Below are 21829 nucleotides of genomic sequence, written 5' to 3'. Positions count from 1 at the left end.
TCCATTCGCATGTGACCATTATTAGTAGTCTTATCCCAGTTTGGTTTTGCCAGGAGGAATTTAGCTACTCCAGGTATCGCCTCTGGTCCCCCTTGGTGTTCCCTATCCAAGACTCTAATCCCTGCCTGGTGAATCATTCCACGCTCATCCAAAGTAAACAGAGTCTTAAAGATAGACATTAATTCATCCCAGGTATATATATTAGGTCCCAAAAATTGATCTAATTGTTCTGCACATCCCTGAGGGTCTTCTATCAGAGAGGTAATTTCCTTCTTAAAGTTGCGCACCTCCGTACTGGTCAGAGGCACATTTACGAATCCGAGACCCCCCACGTCCCCTCCCAAGGGAACCTCTCGTAAAGGTCTCATCCAGTTAATTTCTGGCTTATCCCCCCCTCTATGATGTTCTGAATGACCCTCATAATCAAAGTCTCCTCCCTCTCATGTCAAGTGAGGTGGTAATCTTGAACTCTGTGAGCGGGTCACCATACCACCCCTACTTTCTTTTTCTTTCTCTAACTGTGGAGGAGGAGGGGAAGGTAAAGAAGGGTGAGAGGGGGAGATAGGAGCCAGCACAGGGGGGTCATAAGGTGGAGGAAGGGAATGTAACACATCCCATCCTTGTATATCAGGAGCAGAAGGTTCCTCGTCCTTCTTGTTCTTATAATCCTTTTTGCTCAAAAATCATTTGATCAAACGATCCACTGAGCCAACAGGCTGCATATTCTCTGCTTTCGGTATTACCTCCTTGATTTTGGTAGAGCCAGATGTTCAATGCCTGACACATCCAGTCCTCATTGGATCCGAACTTTGGCCACTATACTGAACTCTCTTTTATCGGATTCTTAACACATTCCTGATAGCAATACCTGACCATGGTCTGTTTATCCTTTCCACGGGTTTTCCCCGCATCCCAGTCAGATAACATTAATCCTAATGGACTATGTTCAGGTATCTGATCCTCCCGTCCTTCTCCAGGACTGTTTCCCTTGCTACTTATTCCTCCCATACTAACAGGTAAATAAATTCCTCTTACCAGGATCCAGTAGCTATTCCTAGCACCTTAACGTCCTCCCATCTTTTGTTCTCAATGCCTCCTCTCGGATATCACTCGCTTCGTCCACTGACCAGTCACCCTTCGTCCGGGAGTCCAGCTGAATCAGCCGGGGTGCACCTACCCCCGTCGTTGGGCACTCTGTCAGTGGAGGGAGTGGGATCCCGGACGAGACCCCCCATTTGTGAGAAACAGATGTACCTTCACAGATTTTGCTCGAGACAAAAATTGAGAACAAAGAACATTTATTGTACAACAGTGCAAAGTTGGGTGCTTCCCCTTACCATGGGAATACACACACATACTGGGGCTCACCCAACTTTTATACAGTTCATTTCAGTGTAGAGATACCCCCCCCATTAACATTCTTCTGCCTCCTGGATTGGTTTGGCATTTGGTAATTCTGTCTGCCTACGTGCAGTTTCTGTAAACTTGGAAGACCATGGAGTATCTTGTCTGGGACCCATCATGTCATTGCCCTTATTCATGAATCTGCCTTTGTCCTTATTCACACCTCTCAACCCCGAGGACTTACTAATTCTATATGCAGAACTCGCTAGTTCTTTCTATCACTATAAGACCTTTCTTCTATTGTACTTGGGTAACCCTTCCTCACACTCTTATTCGGAATTCATCCCTATTCAGCACTTACTTAACTTCCTCTAGTCTAGTCTATTATTCTTTATTTTATTCATACTAACTTTACTTCCTATAATCTTTTATCTCTCACAAAAGCAAATGCAATGTTAATATTGAGCAGAGGTTGCTATGTAAAGGTGTGAGGATGAAGGTAGGAGAAGGGTTGAGAGGAAAACAATACGCACCATGATTCAAATGGTGGGCCAGACTCCCCTGTCGTGTAATTGTGAGAAACAGAAGAACCTTCACAGAAATTGCTCGAGACAAAAATTGAGAACAAAGAACATTTATTATACAACAATGCAAAGTTGGGTGCTTTCCCCTTACCCTGGGAATACACATACACACTGGGGCTCACCCAACTTTTATACAGTTTATTTCAGTATAGAAGTACCCTCCCCCTTACATTCTTCTGCCTCCTGTATGAGTTTGGCATTAGGCAATCCTGTCTGCCTATGTGCTGTTTCTGTGAAGTTGGAGGAGCAGGGGGTCCTGTCTGTGTCCCATCATGTCATTGTCCTTATTGTCCTTATTCACATCTTCCCAACCCTCAGGGCTTACTAACTCTTATATGCAGAACTTGCTAATTCTGTCTAAGGCTTACTAATTACATATGTGGAACTTGCTGACTCTGTCTAAGGCTAGAAGACATCTTATTCAGACTAACTTTACTTCCTACATTCTATTATCTACCCTTATCCTATTCATACTGGCTTTATTCATTACACATATATCCATACTAGCTTTCTTCATCTTTCATATTTTCATATTAGTTTTACTCATCTCTCACAATCCTCACTTTTCTTTTAGCTACGCTTCGTGAATTCTCAACTGGAATGTAACTTGGTCTTTTTCCCAGCGAGTCAGTAAACGAACTGCAGTCTCAGCATCATCAGACAGAATTTGGGAAACATACCTCCTTTGGGTTATAGTGATCTGACGAGGGGTCAGTTGAATTAAATACTGCACACAAGTCTTTAGGCAGGGGAGCACCATAATGGCCAGAATAGCGAGTCCAGCTGCTATAAGGGCTGTGTGTATCAGACTCCAGTTACCAATAAAAAGTCTAGTCCATCCCACACCAGACCAAGGTTGCCAAGTCTGAACCTGGGCATGGGAAGATTTTCGAACTCCTGAAGAAGTGTCTTTAACCGCCTGATCATTGTGAGCATTGAGATAAACCAGTCTTTCACAAACGCTGCCTTCAGCAGCCAACGAGTAATCGAGAATCAGGCGGTTTTGTTGAACTGTGGCTCGTCTCTGTTGTCTTTCTTCAGCCCATAAATTCAGGGCAATCGCTGTCTGTTCAGTGATGATTTCCAAGGCTGCCTGGAGTCTGATTAAACGATTTAAATGCCAAGCAGCTGTGGTGTTCTGGAGCAGCTTGCGTTGTTTACAGCTGGAACTCCCCTTACCGTGGTGGTGCTTAACATTCCGAATGTCTGTGTGACCCAAAGGATGATTTACAGGAGACCAAGTTGGGGAGGGGTGTTTCTTGTCACTGGACCTGTGAGTTGCAGCCTGTCTGTGAACATTAGCATATGTATTCACTCGATCTCTGCTACATGTACAATCCTGACTAACATTCTGTCTGTCATTGTCCCAGCATCTTCTTTGTGCTATCTCTTTAAAACTCCTCTTTTTAATACTTGTAGAGGCCAAAATACAAATCAAATCTACTCCCCTAGGGCCATTCTGTTCCCCTGGTCCACGTTGGGATCCTATATTAACCCATACCCCACTATTACTATACTCTATACCTGCGCCCTGTCTACATTCTAAAGGTAAATAATTGTCACCTCTGCTACCCCTGTTCCAGGAGGACTTAATACATCGTGAGCAATTTGGTGATTTCCCAAAAATTGGGAACCAACAAGTAAACATAACAACAAATCGTAAAAATAGCATTACAGCACTTTTTCCTCGCGAGGTGTAACTTTTAGATTAGAAGGATGAGGGGCTGCACACCAGGTGGAGGGTAGATTATCAATGTCGTTAGTCCGTGGATCAGCAGCTTGTTTAATTCATTGTATGTGGCTCCATCCCTTTTCTTTCGTTCGCACGGCAGTGTCTGCAATCAAAAGTACACAATAGGGGCCATCCCAGACAAGTTTTAGTTGGTGATCTTGCCATGCTTTTACATATACCCAATCACCAGGTTTAATAGAATGAATAGGATACTCCAGGGGTGGGTTTTGAGCTAATAAACCCTTCCGTTTTAATTCGTATAGAGAGGCAGAATGTCACTTTAAATATTTAGATATGTACTGGTCATTAGCCTCAGGGATAGGGGTATCAGTGTGGAATCCCATGTAAGGAAGACCAAACATCATTTCATATGGTGAGACAGCAAGATCCTTACGAGGGACTGTGCGAGTCCTGATTAAAGCTAAGGGTAAGCATTTAATCCAGGAGAGACCAGTTTCCTCATAAAGTCAAGTGAGCTGATTTTTCAAGGTCTGATTCATTCGTTCAACACAGCCTGAGCTCTGAGGGTGCCATGGGGTATGTAGCTGCCAATCTATTCCCAGTATTTTACACACACCCTGGAGTACCTGAGAGGTAAAATGTGTACCTCGATCTGAGTCAGTGGTTTGAATCATACCATATTGTGGAATCACAGACTCCAGTAGTATCCTGATAACAGTGCTGGCACAATCATTAGGGGTCGGCAAAGCCTCAACCCATCGTGTGAAATGATCTACCATCACCAGGAGGTATTTGTAAATCCCTATCTTAGGTAATTCCGTAAAGTCAATTTTTATCCATTGAAACGGGCATAAAGCTATATCGCGACTGCCAGGCATTACCTGGCGCATAACTTTCTTATTTACTCTCTGACAGACTGGACAACCCCAGGTACTCTGCTTGGCTATAGTGTATATTCCTGAGCAATGACAATACCGTACAAAAGTATCCACAAGTGCCTGTGTTCCCCAGTGTGTGTGCCGGTGGAGCTGATCAATAATTTGCTGAGCCAAGGCTTTGATCAGCACTTGGCATTCTTCTGCCGTCCACCACAACCCATCAGCAGTTTGTTGCATTCCCTGGTCTTTCATGTAAACCTCCTCTTTCCGTGAAAAGATGGGAGTCTTTTGAACCTCATATGGGGTGGGCAGTAACAGCTGCATGTCTATTTTCTCCATGAGCACAGCCTGTTTGGCAGCTGCATCTGCCTGTTTGTTCCCCTGTGCTTCAGAACTGTCACCACTTTGATGGCTCCGTACATGAACTACAGCTATTTTCTCAGGTAATGTAAGAGTATCTAGAGATTGGACAATTAAGTTTTCATGGATCAACTTTTGTCCTTTTCCAGTTATCATTCCCCGCTCTTTCCAGATCTTCCCAAAGGTGTGCACTACACCAAAAGCGTACTTTGAGTCTGTGTAGATCGTGCCCACCTTGTTCTCTAGACCTTGGAGAGCTCTACAGAGGGCATACAATTCACAAGATTGTGCTGACCAATGACCGGGAAGGCGACCAGCTTCAATCATTACTCCTTCCTTTCCATCCACTACACTATACCCGCTATAACGAGTGCCATCAATGCAACGGAAAGATCCATCAATAAACCATCTTTCACCCTCCTGTAAAGGCTCATCGCTTAAATCCTCTCTAGTTTTGGTCTGAAAATCAATTACCTCTAAACATACATGCTCTAAATCATTTATGGTATTGTCAGAATTTGGAGAAACCAAGAAAGCTGCTGGATTGTGTTCTTTATTCGTAATCAGGGTCAAATCATCCCTATCCGTTAGGATCGCTTCATATTTTAAAATTCTAAGTCTGTAAGCCACCTTCCAGCACGTTGTAAGAGAATATTGCGAATATTGTGTGAGGGGTGTGAACTATCATCAGGGCACCAAACTAAAATTGCAGTGGCTGCAATGGCTTGCACACATTCTGGCCAACCACGACAAACAGGGTCTAAAACTTTTGACAGAAAAGCAACTGGCTGTCTACAGCCTGCCCTCTCTTGTGTTAGTACTCCGGTGGCCACACCTCCTTTCACATTGGTATATAGGTTAAATGGCTTATTTAGGACGGGTAAAGCCAACACTGGGGCACTAATAAGGCGGTGTTTCACCAAGTTAAAATCTTTAATCTCTTCCTCTGTCCAGACAACAGCTTCGCCCCCTAGAATCGTGAGTTTATCATAGAGAAATCTGACCAGGCGAGAATAATTTTCAATCCAGATTCTACAGTATCCCACTAAACCAAGGAATTTCCTAAGTTCTTGGGCATTCTTGGGAGGTGGGATCTGTAGAATACCACGTACCCTCTCCGGACTTATTTTCCTAGTTCCCTGACTCACCAGATGACCTAAATATTTAACTTCTGATTGTACAAATTGTAATTTGGATTCGCTCACCCTGAGACCCTTATTCTCCAGAAAATTCAAAAGTTCAACAGTATACTGTTTAACTAATTCGTACATTTTTCCCGTAATTAACAAATCAACAACATATTGTATCAACTGACAATTCTCTCTCCGAGGAGCCTCATCTAGTATTTGTTCTAAGACCTGGCCGAATAAATTTGGTGATTCTGTAAATCGCTGGGGAAGGACCATCCACCGGTATTGATTCTTGCATCCAGTAAAAGGATTTTCCCATTCAAAGGCAAACCTGGACAGGTCCAAAAAGCATCTTTGAGGTCAATCACACTAAACCATTTACTATGGGGATCGATTTTACCCATTATCATATAGGGATTAGGTACAACCGGGTGACGGGTGAGAATAATTTTGTTCAGCTCCCTCAAGTCCTGCACTAATCGATAGGTACCGTCTTGTCTTTGGACAGGTAAAATTGGGGTATTAAAGGGTGACATACAAGGTTCGAGTATACCATCTTTCACCAACTGGTCAATTACTGGCTGCAGCCCCTTTCGGCCAGCCATAGGAATTGGGTACTGTTTTCGTCTAATTACTTGGTCAGGATCTTTTAAAGTAACTTGAAGGGGAGGAATATCTAACACTCCTCTATTGCCTCTTTTTGCCCATACTCCAGGATTTATTAGTTCTCGATCTTCCTCGGTTAATATATACAATTGAACCCCGATACCCGATTCCTGTGGTCTGGTGCCGATAGCCAATTGGTCCTGTAAATCTCATCCTAACAAACAAACTCCAGCTTGGGGAACTAGTAAAATATCCTCTGTTATTATCTTTTCTCCCATTTGTATTCTTACATCCCTTAATACAGGGACTGTAAAATCTCTTCCTCCTACTCCCGAAATCATCACTGTCCCCTCTATCTTAACATCCTCGGGTAGTTGTAAAATTCTAGTTCGGGCTGCCCCAGAATCTACTAAAAAGGTCATCTTGTCACTGTGGGGTCCTATGCTTAAATTTACCAATATTTCTCCGTGCAGCCCCATGGTGTGTATTGAGTGAGAACCGTGACTCCCCCCTATTCATAATCTGCTTCCATCAGGGCATAAGATCGCGTCTCCCTGGCTTGCATTGTGCATTCTCTCTTAAAATGTCCCTCCTTTTTACAATGGTAGCAAACTAATGCTCATGTTTCCCAATTCCTACCAGGGTCTCCACGGGGTCCCGGGAATGGTCGTCATCCGTGGAATTCTCCTCTACCCCTGCCTCTGCTCTGGTCTCTACTTCCCCACTCCTGGCGCTCCTTCCAACGTCCAGGATTTGGCACAGAGCCCCTACCCTTTCCTTGCTGTCCCTCCACGACTTCCTTGACTGCCTGCATCAAAATCTTAACCTTTCCTTTCTGTTTATCCTCAGACCTCTGGATGTATGCCCTTTGTGCGATCTGTAAAAGCTGTGTTATTCACTGCTCATGCCAATTCTCAGTCTTTTGCAATTTCCTTCTAATGTTTGGGACTGAGTTTGTAACGAAGCCCGTTAATACTAATTGTTCACCCTCTGGGGATTCTATATCCAGACCCCCATATTGCTGTATGGCTGTACACGATCTATTCAGAAATGCAGAGGGACCTTGGGGCCTTGGGATCTCAGGACCTTGGCGAACCTCAAATGCTTTCTTAAAATTCTGTCCCTTTGAAACAGATTCCTTGATTCCTTTTATCAGATTAACCCTATATTCCTCCATTAATGTGCGACCATCATTAGGTATTCTTATCCCAATTTAAGTTCCCCAGGTGTCGCCTCTGGTCCCCCTTGGTGTTCCCTATCCCAGACTCTAATCCCTGCCTGGCGAATCCACGTTCATCTAAAGTGAACAGAGCCCTAAAGATCGATGTTAACTCATCCCATGTATATATATTTGGTCCCAAAAATTGATCTAATTGTTCGGCACATCTCTGAGGATCCTCTTTCATGGAGGTCATTTCTCTCTTAAAGTTACGCACCATACTAGTCAGGGGCACATTTACGAAACCGAGACCTCCTCCCACAGGAAATTCTCATAAAGGTCTCATCCAGTTAATTTCTGGCTTATCCTCTCCTTTATAATGTCTAGGTTCCTGCTCTCCGGGAAATGAATCAAAGGGTTCTGCTCTTTCCTCCCGGAGGGTCTCACACTGTTCTGAATCAAAGTCTCCTCCCTCTCTTGTCAATAGAGGAGGTAATCTAGTACTTTGTGAACGGGTCATCATATCACCCCTACTTTCTTCTGCTTTCTTTAGCTGTGGGGGAGGAGGGGAAAGTGAAGAAGGGTAGAGCATAGGAGAGAGGGGAAAGATAGGAGCCAGCATAGGAGGAGCATAAGGTGGAGGAAGGGAATGTAACACATCCCATCCTTGTGTTTCAGGGACAAAAGGTTCCTCATCCTTCTTGTCCTTACATTCCTTTTCATTCAAAACCAGTTGATCAACCGATCCACTGAGCCAGCAGGCTGCATATTCTCTGCTCTCAATATTATCTCTTTGATTTGGATATCACTCGCTTCATCCACTGACCGGTTACCCGTCGTCCATGAGTCCAGCTGTATCAGCCGGGGTGCACTCTGTCAGTGGAGGGAGTGGGATCTCGGACGATCCCCCATTTGTGAGAAACAGAAGTACCTTCACAGAAATTGCTCGAAACAAAAATTGAGAACAAAGAACATTTATTATACAACAGTGCAAAGTTGGGTGCTTTCCCCTTACCCTGGGAATACACACACACACTGGGGCTCACCCAACTTTTATACAGTTTATTTCAGAATAAAAGTACCCTCCCCCTTACATTCTTCTGCCTCCTGCATGAGGTTGGTTGGCATTAGGCAAATCTGTTTGCTGTCTGCCTCCGTGCTGTTTCTGTGAACTTGGAGGACCAGGGGAGGATCATGTCATTGTCCTTATTGTCCTTATTCACACCTTCCCAACTCTCAGGGCTTACTAACTCTTATATGCAAAACTTGCTAATTCTGTCTTCTTTGGCTTGGCTTCGCGGACGAAGATTTATGGAGGGGGTAAAAAGTCCACGTCAGCTGCAGGCTCATTTGTGGCTGACAAGTCCGATGCGGGACAGGCAAACACGGTTGCAGCGGTTGCAGGGGAAAATTGGTTGGTTGGGGTTGGGTGTTGGGTTTTTCCTCCTTTGCCTTTTGTCAGTGAGGTGGGCTCTGCGGTCTTCTTCAAAGGAGGTTGCTGCCCGCCAAACTGTGAGGCGCCAAGATGCACGGTTTGAGGCGTTATCAGCCCACTGGCGGTGGTCAATGTGGCAGGTACCAAGAGATTTCTTTAGGCAGTCCTTGTACCTTGCCTTTGGTGCACCTCTGTCACGGTGGCCAGTGGAGAGCTCGCCATATAACACGATCTTGGGAAGGCGATGGTCCTCCATTCTGGAGACGTGACCCATCCAGCGCAGCTGGATCTTCAGCCGCGTGGACTCGATGCTGTCGACCTCTGCCATCTCGAGTACTTCGACGTTAGGGATGAAAGCGCTCCAATGGATGTTGAGGATGGAGCGGAGACAACCCTGGTGGAAGCGTTCTAGGAGCCGTAGGTGGTGCCGGTAGAGGACCCATGATTCGGAGCCGAACAGAAGTGTGGGTATGACAACGGCTCTGTATACGCTTATCTTTGTGAGGTTTTTCAGTTGGTTGTTTTTCCAGACTCTTTTGTGTAGTCTTCCAAAGGCGCTATTTGCCTTGGCAAGTCTGTTGTCTATCTCATTGTCGATCCTTGCATCTGATGAAATGGTGCAGCCGAGATAGGTAAACTGGTTGACCGTTTCTGTCTTAGGGGCTTACTAATTACATGCGGAACTTGCTGACTGTCTAAGGCTAGAAGACCCTTATTTTATTCAGACTAACTTTACTTCCTACATTCTATTATCTACCCTTATCCTATTCATACTGGCTTTATTCATTACACATATATCCATACTAGCTTTCTTCATCTTTCATATTTTCGTATTAGTTTTACTCATCTCTCACACAATCTTATGGACCAAGAGTACCATTCAACATTGGGGATGGACCTTTTGGTCGTCTCAGAGCTGTACCAGAATGAACATATCAAAAAAGTATTGTTTTGTGGCAGAGTTTGGGTACAAATATTGCAATGAATTACAAATTATACAGCCAGGAAATCCAGGAGCTGCTGGCAAAGAAGTGAGCTGCCCACCAGGCTCACCTTACAAAGGCGTTCTGGCCAGAGAAGAAACAAGCCTTCCGTCACGCATGCAGCCATCTTCAGCGCAAAGTCCGGGAGATCCAAAATGAGTGGTGGACTAGCCTCGCCAAACGAACCCAGCTCAGCGCGGACATTGGCGACTTCAGGGGTTTTTACGAGGTTCTAAAGGCTGTGTACGGCCCCTCACCCCAAGTCCAAAGCCCACTGCGCAGCTCTGACGGCAAAGTCCTCCTCAGCGACAAGATCTCCATCCTCAACCGATGGTCAGAACACTTCCAATCTCTTTTCAGTGCCAACTGCTCAGTCCAAGATTCCGCCCTGCTCCAGCTCCCTCCTGTTTTGCGGAAACTGCCAAAATGTTTGGCCTGGAAGTCAGCCTGAAGAAAACTGAGGTCGTCCATCAGCCAGCTCCCGACCATGACTACCAGCCCCTCCACATCTCCATCGGACACACAAAACTCAAAACGGTCAACCAGTTTACCTATCTCGGACGCACCATTTCATCAGATGCAAGGATCGACAACGAGATAGACCACAGACTCGCCAAGGCAAATAGCGCCTTTGGAAGACTACTCAAAAGAGTCTGGAAAAACAACCAACTGAAAAACCTCACAAAGATAAGCGTATACAGAGCCGTTGTCATACCCACACTTCTGTTCGGCTCCGAATCATGGGTCCTCTACCGGCATCACCTACGGCTTCTAGAACGCTTCCACCAGGGTTGTCTCCGCTCCATCCTCAACATCCATTGGAGCGACTTCATCTCTAACATCGAAGTACTTGAGATGGCAGAGGCTGACAGCATCGAATCCACGCTGTTGAAGATCCAACTGCGCTGGGTAGGTCACGTCTCCAGAATGGAGGACCATCGCCTTCCCAAGATCATGTTATATGGCGAGCTCTCCACTGGCCATCGTGTCAGAGGTACAAGGACTGCCTAAAGAAATCTCTTGGTGCCTGCCACATTGACCACCGCCAGTGGGCTGATATCGCCTCAAACCGTGCATCTTGGAGCCTCACACTTCGGCGGGCAGCAACCTCCTTTGAAGAAGACCGCAGAGCCCACCTCACTGACAAAAGACAAAGGAGGAAAAACCCAACACCCAACCCCAACCAACCAATTTTCCCCTGCAACCGCTGCAATCGTGTCTGCCTGTCCCGCATCGGACTTGTCAGCCACAAACGAGCCTGCAGCTGACGTGGACATTTACCCCTCCATAAATCTTCGTCCGCGAAGCCAAGCCAAAGAGAATCACGTAATAGGCGAAAGTGGGTCCATTGTCCATTCAGGAATCTGCTGGCGGAGGGGATTAAACAGAAATGTTTAAAGTTTTGAGGCAGGGGTCTGACATTTCATAAAGGTTAATGTGGTCCCTTTGGCCGCCGGCGGTGTCCGGAAACTCCCGAACGCCCCATTCGGTTGCCGGCTGTGTCCGGAAATCCTCGAACGCCCCCTTCGGCTGCCGGCTGTGTCCGGAAACCCCCCGAACGTCCCTTTTGGCTGCCCGAAGTCTCGTCACGTGACGTCCTCTTCCGCTTGCGCCTCTCCTCTCTCTTTCCGCGCTGACAAGATGGAGCTTGGTGGTTGGTGCTGCTGCGGCGGTGGGAATCTGGCTCCATCCGCCGTCTCAGAGCTTCGCACCAAGCATCGATAAGGACGAAAGGACGGTCTGGGCTCCATTCGGTGAGGCAACACCCAGATTAAGTTATTAAAATATAAACGAAACATTAATTTATTAAATCTTTTCTCCTGTACTGTCTGTGCAGGATTTCCAAGGTTTAATGTTGGCAAATCTGCAACTTTATTCATCCGATAAAATATTGCAGAAGGTAACTGTTTGGTCCGTGTGCTCCCCCGGGTCCATGCACCCCCCCTCCCCCCACACGTTTCCGCGTGCTCCCCTGGGTCCATGCGGCCATCCGTCCTAGTTTCATGTGCTCTACCGGGTACCAGACATTCTGGGTCCGTGCGCCCCTCCATCCCCCGTGCTCATGCCCCCGTATTTGAGGAGCTTTAACCCTCACCCCCATCTCCCTGTCCTGTAGCAGAATGACCCTGGAGCAGGGGTGGGCAAACTTGCTTCATGTGAGAGTACACCATAACCTTCATTGTCTTGAGAATCACTAGACATGAAAAAAAATTACACGTTTTTAGTTTTAGGAGAAATGGGATTGAATGCATCTGTTTTCTCAGGACGGAAGGAAGTTGACAGGTTGAGCTGATTTGGCATAAAAATAAACCAAAAAAAGGTGACTCAACCGTGGATAACAAGGTCCAAAGAGAGAGCATATCAATTGGCCAAAAAAAGAACCACAACCAAAGCCTGGGAGCAGTTCAAGATGCACCAAAGGAGGACAAAGGGATTAATCAAGAGAGCAAAAATAAATTACGAAAGTAAGCTTGCGGCAAATATAAAAACCGACTGCAAAAGCTTTTATAAATATGTCAAGAGGAAAAGATTGGTGAAATCCAGAGTAGGTCCTTTGCAGTCAGAATCAGGGGAATATATAATGGGGAATAAGGAAATGGCAGACCAATTAAATTCTTACTTTAGTTCTGTTTTTACAAGAGAGGATACAAATAACCTCCCAAGGATGTTGGGAAACATAGAGTCTAATGCAAGGGAGGAACTGAAAGAAATCAGTATCTCTAAGGACATGGTCTTGGGGAAATTGATGGGATTGAAGGCAGATAAATCCCAAGGGCCTGATAATCAACATCCTAGGGTACTTAAGGAAGTGGCCATTCAGATAGCAGGTGCTTTAAGAATTATTTTCCAGAACTCGATAGACTCAGGATCAGTACCCATGGATTGGAGGGTAGCTAATGTTACCCCACTATTTAAAAAGGGGGGTAGAGAAAAAGCGGGGAATTATAGACTGGTGAGCCTTACATCAGTGGTGGGCAAAATGATGGAATCCATTATTAAGGATGTAATAGCGGAGCATATGACTAGCAGAGAAGGGATCGGACGGAGTCAACATGGATTTACAAAAGGTAAATCGTGCTTGACAAATCTATTGGAATTCTTTGAGATGGTGACAGGTAAAATAGATGGGGGAGAGCCAGTGGATGTGGTGTACCTGGACTTCCAAAAAGCCTTCAATAGGTCCCGCATAAACGACTGGCTTACAAAATCAAGGCTCATGGGATTGGGGGCAAAGTATTGATGTGGATTGAGAACTGGCTGGCAGGTAGAAGACAGAGAGTTGGGATAAATGGCTCGTTTTCTGAGTGGCAGGCGGTGAGCAGTGGGGTGCCACAGGGATCTGTACTGGGACCCCAGCTGTTCAAATTCACATTAATGATCTGGATGAGGGGATTGGATGTAATATCTCCAAATTTGCAGATGACACTAAGCTAGGAGGGGTTGTGTGCACGGAAGAGGGGGTCAGGAAGCTCCAGTGTGATTTGGATAAATTGAGGGACTGGGCAGATACATGGCAAATGCACTACAATGTGGATAAATGTGAGGTTATCCACTTTGGTAATACAAACCGGAGGGCAGATTACTATTTGAATGGCAATAGATTAAGAGATAGGGAAGTGCAGAGAGGCCTAGGGGTCTCTGAAGGCGAGCATGCAGGTACAGCAGGTGGTTAAAAAGGCAAATGGTATGTTGGCCTTCATATCAAGAGGGTTTGAGTATAGGAACAAGGATACCTTACTGCAGCTGTACAGGGCCTTGGTGAGACCACACCTGGAGTATTGTGTGCAATTTTGGTCACCTTATCTAAGGAAGCATGTTCTTGCAATGGAGGGAGTGCAGAGACGATTCACCAGGCTGATACCTCGAATTGCAGGAATGACTTATGAGGAAAGATTGTGCAAATTGGGATTGTACTCGCTGGAGTTTAGAAGATTGAGAGGGGATCTCATAGAGACATATAAAATTCTGGCAGGACTGGACAGAATGGATGCAGATGGGATGTTTCCAATGATGGGAAAATCCAGAACCCGGGGCCATGGTTTGAGTAATAGGCAAACCATTTAGGACCGAGATGAGGAATTTCTTGACCCAGAGGGTGGTGAATCTGTGGAATTCATTGCCACAGAGGGCAGTAGAGGCAGGTTCATTAAATATATTTAAGAGGGAATTAGATATATTTCTTTAGTATAAGGGTGTTAAAGGTTACGGAGAGAAGGTGGGGACGGGGTACTGAACTTTAAGATCAGCCATGATCTCGTTGAATGGCAGAGCAGGCTCGAAGGGTCGAATGACCTACTCCTGCTCCTATCTTCTATGTTTTTTTTCCTATTCGAGATTCCTTTATTGTCTTGTAATTCAATAATATAGCTTGAAATTGCCTTCTGCCTGCCATGGGTAAGGCAGACAAAGAGTAGGTGTGAGCATTGCCTGATATTCCCTTACAGGAAGAGAAAGAAGTAAAAGAGTCCATGGCCCCTTTTCCACTGGTACATCGTCTCGGGGAATGAACTGGGACAGGGTCCAGTAGCAAAAGAAAACAGTCAGCATGCCAGCGTCAAATGAAGTCCTTTCATGCTGGGGATTGATGGCCTCGACCCCTACTCATATCCCCAGTGTTTGCTAACACCGGCAGGCTGATAAACCCAGTGGAAAAGGGACAGCAGAAAGTTACCCATTTCTGGTTGAACTCTCCGATCCCCGGGGATGAATTGTGTCCGAGTTTAGGGGGGCCCTGTGGAAATGGCACAAAGGGCTTCCTATCCCGGGACATAGCCCGGCTGATGAACTACGTGGGAAAAGAGGCTAACGAGTGTCCGTGGATTCGCCGCCAGCGCTCCCGCAGCCACACGGACTCCTGTTCGATCCATTGGCCGCTCGAGCTCTGGATCCGAACCTCCGACATGATCGGGAAATCTTCAACGTCTGTGCCCCCTGCCATCAGTGCGTAGCCTCTTTTCCACAGGCATCCCAGTTAATTGGCCAGTGTCCCTGGATAGGAAGCCCCTTGTGCGGTTTTCACTGGGACACAACTCATCCCCAGGGATGGGAGTGTTCTAACTTCAACTGGAAAAGGTTGACTTTTCCCACTGGGTTTATCAGCACGCTGGGTATATGAGTTAGGGTCAAGGCATTGCCATTTGGTGCAGACGAGCTGACAGCTTTCTTTTTTCACTGGACTGTGTCCCAGTTGATTACTAGGACAAGGAACCAGTAGAAAAGAGGCTAGTGTCTCACCCTCCCTCCAGCTCCATGCCCACTTCCTCGCTACCATCAGAGAGCTCGTAGCCTCCTTTCACTTCTCAGCTTCTTTCTCCTTCACCCTCCCACCTGTTCACCTGCGTTCCACGTTTTGGTTTCTTGAGGCAGGGCTCAGGCCTGAATGCTTTGCTTCCAATGGATGCTGCGTGACCTGCTGAGATTGGTTTATCTCCACACTGAGAATGGTTGTTTTAAACAGTGAACAGGACACACTCCACGTTTAATTCTCTATTTGAACTGTGTAATCCTTCTGCAGATGGTCCACGTTCTAGACACAGAGATTGAGACGCGGGAAATGACCACATTCCTCGATGGGGGTGCAGCTGCAAGTAAGGTCGCGTGCTTTGCTCCACTGCAGCCACTTTTCATCACACATGCTCTCTGCCTGTGGCAAGGTGCGTCGCCAGTGGTGGCTCAGAGGTACTCAGATCAGGAAGCAGCGATGGCCTGCTCCGTGGCCCCCACTGTGCTGAAGGTCCGTGGGACGTCCAGAGCTGGCATGGTGATTCACGGCGGCGGGAGCCCCTTGAAGGGTCCAGGGTTAGTTGTTAGTAAGGGGATCGGCTCCTGTGGGGGGGGGTATTCCTGTTGCATCAGTGTGACTGATGGTCGATGTGAAGGCACACACTCTCCCGTCGCCCCCTTTCTGCCACGTACACATTGTAATGTCAGTGCTCAAGACTACAACTGAAGAAAGACAAGGCCTCAGAAGTTCTCCTGACCACCCGATCTACCTGTGACTCCGTTTCAGGGAGTGAGGACGTGTTCTCCGGTGCCACTGTTCTGAATCTTTAAAATGATAATTCGACGGGGCTGCGGCTGCAGGTAAGGTCGCGTGGTTCTCTCCCCTCTGCTACAGCCACTTTTCACGACGCCTGCCCCCCACCCGTGGCAAGGTGTGTCGCCAGTGGTGGCTCAGAGAGACCCAGACCAGGAAGCAGTTGCAGCCTGCTCCATGGCCCCAGCTGTGCCGAAGGTCCGTGGGACACGTCCAGAGTTGGGCGTGGGGATTCACGGTGATGGGAGCCCGTGAAGTGTCCAGGGTGTCTACATCATGGGGTCAGTGATGCAGAGCACAGATCCAGGCCCTTTGTCCCATCTAGTTTGTGTAGAAATATTCGGCCTAATACCATTGACCTGCAACGTGACCACGGACCTGTCCAAATTCATCTTGAATATCAAAGTGTGCCCTACAGCTGGCAGCTCTTTCCACACTCCCACTCTGTGTGAAGTTCCCCCTAAACATCTCCCCTTTCACCCTTAACCCATGCTCTCTAGTTCTTCTCTCACCCAACTCGATGAGAAAAGCCTGTTTGCGTTTACTCTCCCAATTTCCCTCATAATTTTAAATACCTTTATCAAATCTCCTCTCGTTCTATAACGCTCCAGGGAATAAATTATGTCCTGTTCAAAATAAATAGAAGCTCAAAATCTCCTTCCTGTACAAGTGTTTGTGGCCTGGATAGCAATCCGGCGATCACAACCCTGACAGTCCCGTCCTTCAGTGTAGTGTTGAACTCCCTGAACTGTCCACAGGACCTCCTCGCCCATTCCTACCCATGCCACCGGTCTTCACATGGACCACAGCTGCTCTCCCTCCAAGGTGAGGATACCAGCAATTCTCCATCTCTTCCACAGAAGACTCCCCCGTCCCCCCGTTTCTCCTCTTTGCCCCAGACCTGACTGACGTGGCTTGTCGCTGGTAGGTCGTCCAAAATGGTATACTTGTTAGTGAGGGGATTGGCTCCATGTAGTTTCATAGACTGAATGTGGAGTGAGACGAAGTTCAAAAGGTGAACTGAGCTCTTACTATCGTTCCAGGGACACGGGATGTGGAGCAGGGCAGATGGAGAGGGGAAAAAAAGCAAATGCCAAACACATCTTTTCCATGCCCATTAGATTTTGAGTAGTGGAGAGTGAAGCCGGGATGTTCCCTTTCTTTTCTGGAGATGGTAGTTTGGAGTGAAAATTCAAACTACTTATCTGATCTTTCTAGAGACATGGGATTTGGAGGACGGGAAACTCATCTTTTTCAGACTTGTGGGAATTTGTGTAAGGGAGAGAAAAACATTGAAAAGGTAAGCGTTGAAGTATTCCGTTTATTTTAAGGAGACTGCACTTAGAGTGAGAGGGTGGAAGGCTACTGGGTGATGGGGGGGAGAAATCTTTTCCTGAGCTGTTGGTTTTTTTTCCAGAGATGTTGGATGAGGAGAAGGATGGACAGAGGTTTGGGGGTGGGGGGGGGGGTATTCGTGTTGCATCAGTGTGACTTATGGTCGATGTGAAGGCACGTACATCTCCATACTTGGTCTCTTTGATCACCACCGCCACATCGTAATGTCAGTGCTCAAGACTACAACTGAAGAAAGCCAAGGCCTCACAAGTTCTCCTGACCACCCGATCTACCTGTGACTCCGTTTCAGGGAGCGAGGACGTGTTCTCCGGTGCCATTGTTCTGAATCTTTAAAGTGAGCATTCGACGGGGATGCGGGTGCAGGTAAGGTCGCGTGCTTTGCTCTGCTCTGCTGCAGCCACTTTTCACGACACCTGCCCCCTGCCCGTGGCAAGGTGCTTCGCCAGTGGTGGCTCAGAGAGACCCAGACCAGGAAGCAGCGGCAGCCTGCTCCGTGGCCCCTGCTGTGCCGAAGGTCCGTGGGACATGTGCAGATCTGGGTGTGGTGATTCACAGCGACGGGAGGCCCTCGAAGAGTCTGCTTCGTGGGTTCTCCCTTGCTTCATGGCCCTCCACTCTGCCGAAGGTCTGTGGGATGAGTGAATTGGAAACTTGCCGGCAGAAACCGTGGGGATGGGGTATCTCACTCTCAGGACAGAAAATAACCACAGATTGGGTTTTATAGAAAAGAATGCCTTCAAGTACCTCACTATCCCCACCCATACGTCCATGTTTCTAAGAGTCTCTTAAATCCCCCAATATTTCAGCCTCCACCACCACCCTTGGCAAGGCATTCCAGGCCCCCACAACTCTGTAAAAACTTTATGGGAGAATGGGAGTGATCAGCTGGACTGCCCATACTATGACCTGTAATGCCAGATCTGGGGCACCAGGCAGCCGGTCAGCAAACTCTTATGTCCCTGATCTCAGACCTATAGTCCAGTGAGAGGACTCCCCGATGGTGCCTTCATCCAGTTTGGGTCCAATTGAGGAGACCAACGCCCCCCGCCCCTCATCTGCCCCCTCCGACAGGTATGAACTGTTAACGCACTTGTCCAAATTTTGGAAGATGTTCTGTGAGTACTTGTTCATGAAGAAGCCATCTTTCTTGTCTTCCATGTGTTCTTTTGCTCTCCAGGAACCGAGGGGAGGAGGAAGTCCCACTGGACGCAGGAGGTCGCCACCGAAATCTGGGGATTGCTTCACAACAGCCTGCGTCAGGAGAGGCAGGAGGGGATGGTGCGTTGCCACCAAGAGGAGGACGAGTGTAATGGAAGATTGAAACCATGTTTTTTACTTTTCCAGCCTTTGCTTCTGTAGACATAAGCTAAATTCCACCGAGGGGCCAGTGATGCTGTTATCTGATGAAAGGACATATGTGTACCAATAACATTTAATCTTCCTGCATGTTTTGGTCACAGACTGTCAGAGGCTTAACCTTGATGCAAAATAAACCATTGTATTCAAAGTGATGAGCTGAAAATTATGTTATTTGATAGAAGCCTATGCATGGTAGCTTGCTTGCTTATCTTTCTTACTGTGCTGGGAATAGGTGCTTGGGTAAGCAGTTTTTGGGTAATATAAGCCATGGTCCTGCTGCTGAAGTTTGAGACTCAGAGGTGGCAACATCTCTCAGCAAGAAGTTCTAGAGTCCAGCCAACGTCCCGGTCGGGGGAGGTGGAGAAGCTGCTACTGGCGCCCCGACAACCTACTACAAGTGTGCGGTCGTTGCCTCGCTTCGGCAGTTGGGACCAGTCCAGGCGTTGATAAGTATAGTTGGGAAGGGCTAGTATATTGTTGTTTGAAATCAGCTTTTGAATTTGTAATAAACATTTGTATAAACTGAACTGCTCTCGGTGTGGGTGTCTTTTTTTTGGTAGCTCAAACACTGACCAATCTAAAACGAGCAGTGAGGTACACGTTTACCCAGGACAGCTGGTAGTTGTGTTCACATGATATTGGACATTCATCAGGAGATGCAGGTCCACGCAGGCTCTTAAGAGAGTGCATCTCTACTTAACATAACAATTTACAGCACGGAAACAGGCCATTAGGCCCTTCTAGTCCGCACTGAACCAAACACCCCTCTCTAGTCCCACCTCCCTGCACAATGCCCATAACCCTCCATCTTCTTCTCATCCATATACCTGTCTAACCTTTTCTTAAATACAATTGACTCCGCCGCCAATATTTCTCCCAGAAGCTCATTCCACACGTCTACCACTCTCTGAGTAAAGAAGTTCCCCCTCATGTTACCTTTAAACCTCTGCCCCTTAATTCTTAACTCATGTCCTCTTGTTTTAATCTTTCCTCCTCTTAACGGAAATAGTCTATCCACATCCACTCTGTCTATCCCTTTCATAATCTTAAATACTTCTATCAAATCCCCTCTCAACCTTCTACGCTCCAAAGAATAAAGACCTAATCTGTCCAATCTCTCCCTATACTCTAGATGCTTAAACCCAGGTAACATTCTGGTAAACCTTCTCTGCACTCTCCACTCTGTTAATATCCTTCCTATAATTAGGCGACCAGAACTACACACAGAACTTGGCGCTTCTACAGGCCTCCACCTCCCTCTCAGGCCTCTATCCTCCGCCTCCTCCTCCTCCACCATCTTCCCGGCTCCACGTGCAATCTGTCCCCATGACGCCAAAATCTTTATCCATTATTAAAATTTGTTCCATGTTTATATATTTATGACATGCAATAAGCTTTTACTTAAAATTTCACTTAAAAGCCTAAGTTTGCTGGATGTGTTCACAGAATGGACATAATAGCCACAGTTAAAACCTGGTGGCCCCTTCACTCCCTGTGTAAATAACAACCCTGACATCCTTCCTTACACTTCGGTCCTCTTAGCTGAAACCAATGTTCTCTGGGGTTTGAAAGAGGGCAGAGAAGATTTTCTAGGATGTTGGCCGGACTTCAAGGACAGAGTTACTGGGAAAGGTTAAACGGATTAGGACTTTATTCCCTGGAGCATCGGAGAAGTAGGGGAGATTTGATTGAGGTGTTTAAAATTATGAGGGGGTAGCCAGAGTAAATGTAGGTCGGCTTTTTCTACAGGGTTGCTGAGATACAAACCAGAGGACATGGGTTAAAGGTTTAAGGGGGATTTTCTACACACAAAGCGGTGGGGGCGTGGAACAAGCAGAAATGGTGAATGTGGGCTCAATTTTTAACATTTTAAGAAAAATTTGGGCAATTACATGGATGGGAAGGGTGTGGAGGGATATGGATGGGTGCAGGTCAGTGGAATAATATTTTGGCACAGATGAGGAAGGCCTGTCCTCTGCTGAGATGTTCCATGGTTCGAAGCACCTCCTTTTGAGATCTGGAGCACATTCCTGATCATTATCCCAGTGGAACCAGATCCTCCCTGTCCATTCCAGGCTCTGCTCCCCTCCACTGGGTGAAACATTTCAGCTTCCCTTTCTCGAGGGGCTGGCGACATCACCATGATGTCACAATCACTGTCCATTGTGTGCTGCGGGGGTGGGGGGGGAGTGGAGTTGAAAGGGGGAAGGCGAGACCTCTCTGGCCTGCCCCTTCCTCCCTCCTCTCCGCCCCTTTATTTCCTCCTCTCCTCCCCTGCCCCTTCCTCCCCTGTCCCTTCCTTCCTCCCCTTCTCCTCCCCACTCCACCCTCCCTCCGCTGCTCCTTACTTCTCCCCTGTCCCTTCTTCCTTTCCTCACCCTGCCCCTCACTCTGTTCCAAAGACGTAATGGGTGCTGTATATTAATGGGGTGTAATTGGGTGACATGGGCTCATGGGCCTGTTACCGAGCTCTGCGTCTGAATGTGAAGGCATAAGAATTTGCCGAAAGGCTCAGGCCTGAAATGTTGACGACCCCTTTATTTCCCGTGGACGCTGCGTGACCTGCTGAGTTTCTCCAGCGCGTTTTGTGTATTGTAGAGCGGTTTGGGAGTGCGTCTGGATGTAGCGGCCTGGTTCTGAGCGATACTGTTCGTCGAACACCGGGTTTTCTGTCCCAGATCCAAACTCACCTTCTTGACCACATTCACCTCCTGGGTATAATGAAGAAGGCAGGAACCAGCAGCTCTGGGCCCAGTTTCACTGCGGAAGAGCTGGGAGCAAGGTGCTTCGATCCACTACTGAACTTGGGGACAGCGGAGAGATGAGGGAGGGGTTGGGGATGGGGGTCATGGAGGGAAGACCATCTGAGATGAGGGAGCAGAATGAGGCTGTTTGGCCCATTTGA

The sequence above is a fragment of the Narcine bancroftii genome, chromosome 2 (genome assembly GCF_036971445.1).
Source record: "Narcine bancroftii isolate sNarBan1 chromosome 2, sNarBan1.hap1, whole genome shotgun sequence".
In the NCBI taxonomy this organism is placed as follows: domain Eukaryota; kingdom Metazoa; phylum Chordata; class Chondrichthyes; order Torpediniformes; family Narcinidae; genus Narcine; species Narcine bancroftii.
This window is presented reverse-complemented; position numbering follows the sequence as displayed.